The sequence below is a fragment of the Spermophilus citellus genome (genome assembly GCF_964194105.1).
Source record: "Spermophilus citellus genome assembly, chromosome: 4".
Taxonomy (NCBI): Eukaryota; Metazoa; Chordata; class Mammalia; order Rodentia; family Sciuridae; genus Spermophilus; species Spermophilus citellus.
In genome coordinates this window covers 146,623,219-146,627,016 of record NC_138185.1, presented here as the reverse complement: position 1 = coordinate 146,627,016, position 3,798 = coordinate 146,623,219, and the positions used below count along the sequence as shown (strand labels likewise).

The 3,798-nt window shown below is 35.5% G+C and overlaps 1 pseudogene across 1 annotated transcript; it reads left to right on the top strand.

Annotated features, from left to right (window-relative positions):
- The first annotated feature begins 2,340 nt into the window (after positions 1-2,340).
- LOC308648235 (olfactory receptor 4K13-like) lies at positions 2,341-3,279 on the top strand (annotated as a pseudogene). Its single transcript has one exon. The product of its transcript is annotated as an olfactory receptor 4K13-like (transcript).
- Positions 3,280-3,798: the final 519 nt, after the last annotated feature.

The following is a 3,798-nucleotide window of genomic DNA, read 5'->3' as shown; positions in this document are numbered from 1 at the left end:
TCATAAAGTTGTTACTTCCAAAGTCCAAGTGCAACCTGGTAGGTTTCCTGACCCTTTCACATTACCCTACCTTTAAACTACATATGCCACACTATTTGAAGTTACAAATTAAATGTGTACCTAAATAATAAATACAAATGCCATATTTCTAAAAGAATGAGGGGATTGAAAAGAGCTAACTAAATGGAAATAAATTTGACTTAGTTTCAAATTGAAAAAATATTAAAAATACATTTTATATTGGGTGCTAAGAAATTAATTCAATACTCCTAGCTGAATAAGTCATCTTTAGAAAAGAGATGATGTGTTTAAATTGTTTTCCCACACTGATCAGATTGAATGGTTTTATATTATCACATGATATAAGAATCTTTACCAACTCTCTTTAAGGCATGCAGTAATTTTTAATAGTGGATATATAACAAGACTGCAAGGGTAAAATTCCTGATCCATAGCCTAGAAAGTCACAACATGTTACCACAAATGATACTATTGTTATATTCATTAGAATTTAAGAGGAATGACATAAGAGAAAATCTAACATCTCTAAGAAACAGTATAAAAATGGGTAAATATTTAAACACTAATTTAACTGGAAAACAATCAATAGTTTGGAGGTTCATGTGCTCCTACAAGTATATTATTTAATACTTCCTAGAAATATAGACTGTCCAGAGGAAATAAATGCACATGATAGTCTTACTGCAAGAGTACAAGAACATTCAAACAGTCCTGGTGGCCAGTGAGAATAATCAGACATTTCCACTTTCAAATTCTGCTCATTTAATTTTTACATAACTCTGGAAGATGGAGTCAATGGGACACTTCTGATAAGATATTTGTCTTAATGCTAGCTATGCAAGGGAAGGTATGTAATTGCATGCTTTGTGTGGTTAGCTAGAGACACACTGTATTTTCACATTTAAATCATGTGACTAACAGGTTAAAATTTACAAAAAAAAATATTCCCACGTATCTAATTTCCTTTCTTAATAATTATATTGGCTCTGGTTATAAGATTCTGATAAACACAAGAAAAGTTCTAGAAATAATTCACAGGCCTCTAATAAGAATTGCATTGCATCCCTACATCAAGGGAAAGGGGAGGCTCTATACTTTATGTCTTAAAGTAGCTCAAGTCCTGACCTCATTAAATGTAAGTCCTTTTTTTTTCATTTTTTAAATTCACTTGGCTGAGCCGCCTCAGTCAGTGTCACAATGTCTTTGATTTAATTCATCCTGAAAAATCTTAAGTTTAAATAAGCCTTTGTGAAAATAATTGAGAAGAAACAAAGATCCAAAGGGGACAACAACTTTCATGACACTGTACATACAGTGTATCTACATTTTTTGTGGTATTGTCTTTCCTTTTTATTTTTTTTTAAAGAGAGAGAGAGAGAGAGAGAGAGAGAGAGAGAGAGAGAGAGAGAGAGAGAATTATTTTAATATTTATTTTTTAGTTTTTGGCTGACACAACATCTTTGTTTTATGTGATGCTGAGGATGGAACCCGGCGCCGCATGCATGCCAGTTGAGTCCACTACTGTTTGAGCCAGATTCCCTCCCCTCTTTTTCTTTTAATAAACAAAAATTAATGGTTCATCTCTCTTATTATTTTTCTCAAATTATTTGAGAAAAGTTGAGTAACATAATAATGGTGAACTTTGGTACATCTTAGTCTTAAGGAGGTGATTTTGGATGTTCTGTGTATGGTTGATGTATGAAGACATATGCACTAAATAGAAATATCACATTCAGATTTTGAATCCAGTTTTGTAAAACACTTGCAAGCAATTATTTTGTTGAGTAAATAAACTGAATAGCATTAATGTCTATAGAGGCAATAGGAATCATTCCAGTCTAAAACCTCTGTCTTTCTTGACATATTGACTTTAATTTCAATTAACAATGTAACTGTATTAACATTAAATATTACATTAATGATATGAGTATTCTCTTTTATAGTTCCTTTCAGTAATATACAATGCACATTTTGTTTGAACACTGCTTTTTAATGTGACAATGACGATCTTTTTAGTGCATATTGAAGATGGGATATGAATGTTTCAGTCAATGAACTTCTGCAAAGCTCAAAGATAAAAATGTACTTCATTATTGATTTTCAAAGTCCTTCTTTATGTTCATAATAAACTCAGATTTCAACCACGGCCTGATCTGGAGCCAAACATGAAGATAGACAGACTTAAGGGTTCATGCTCTGAATAAATAATAAAGTGAAATGCAGAAAAAAGGAATAGGAACACTGTCTTATTTTTCTCTGTGATTTTCTGTGTTTTCTTCTCTTTTAGACAACTTCTGACAGACTCACAAAAGTAGATATATGGATATCCTAAGTAAAAACACAAGTATTTCTGAGTTTATCCTGCTTGGACTTTCTCACTCCCAAGAAATTCAAGTATTCTTTTTTGTTATCTTCTTTCTTGTCTATGTAGCCATTGTAGTGGGGAACCTCCTCATTGTAATCTCTGTGATATTTGATAACCGTCTTCACTCACCCATGTACTTCCTTCTGGCAAATCTATCATTTTTTGACCTGTTTTCCTCTGTTGGAACTCCCAAAGTGATTGCAGACTTCCTTAGAAAACACAAAACCATCTCATTGTGGGGCTGCATGGTCCAGATATTCTTTATGCACTTCTTTGGGGGTGGTGAGATATCTCTCTTGATAGCTATGGCCATTGACAGGTATGTGGCCATATGCAAGCCCTTGAACTACCAGACCATCATGAACCACAGAATGCTCATTGGGTTTCTGGTGCTGTCATGAGCAGTTGGATTCATTCATACCACAAGCCAAATGATTTTCACAGTGGGTTTACCTTTCTGTGGTCCCAATGTTGTGGACAGCATCTTCTGTGACCTCCCTCTGGTCATCGAGCTGGCCTGCACTGACACCTATGTCCTGGAGCTCCTGGTGATTGTGGACAGTGGGCTCCTGTCCCTGGTCTGCTTCATCCTCTTGGTCATAGCCTACATCATCATGTTTGTCACCCTCTGGCAGCGCTCCTCCAGCGCCTCCTCCAAGGCTGTGTCCACACTCTCTGCTCACATCACTGTAGTGACCCTCTTCTTTGGCCCTGCTATCTTCATCTATGCTTTTCTGTTCAACAGTTATTCTGTAGATAAGTTTCTGTCTGTGTTTTACTCTATAATCACCCCCTTCCTTAATCCAATTATTTATACTTTGAGGAATCAGGAGATGAAGGCAGCCATTAAGAGACTGAGCAGTCAACACATTGGTTCCTGTGTTTTCTCTTAGATATTGTTCGTTTCTTGCTTATTTGTCTGCCTTCTACTATTTTAGGGACTTGAGTCTTAAGTATGTAATGAAGTGGCTGAAATAAAAATGCTAAATGATATCAGTTTTATTCCTGCAATATTCTATATTATAGAACTTTAAATGTTTTTTTTAACTTTTTATTGATTATTTAAAGCATTACATAGCTCATGATATATCATCTTTCATACATTAGACTCAAATTGTGTTTTGAACTCCCATTTTCACCCCAAATATAGATTGCAGAATCACATCTGTTACATATTCACATTTTTACATAATGCCATATTAGTGTCTGTTGTATTCTGCTACCTTTCCTAACCCCTACTATCCCCCCTCCCCTCCCCTCCCCTCCCATCTTCCCTCTCTATCTCCCCTGAGAACAACTAAGAACAGAACAGGAAGGAAGAGCATGTGGAAAAGACTACAGTAAACAAAGACGAATGGGGGGAGAGAAACGGAGAGAGAAGGGAAAGCATATGGAAATGGTAGGAGACCTTC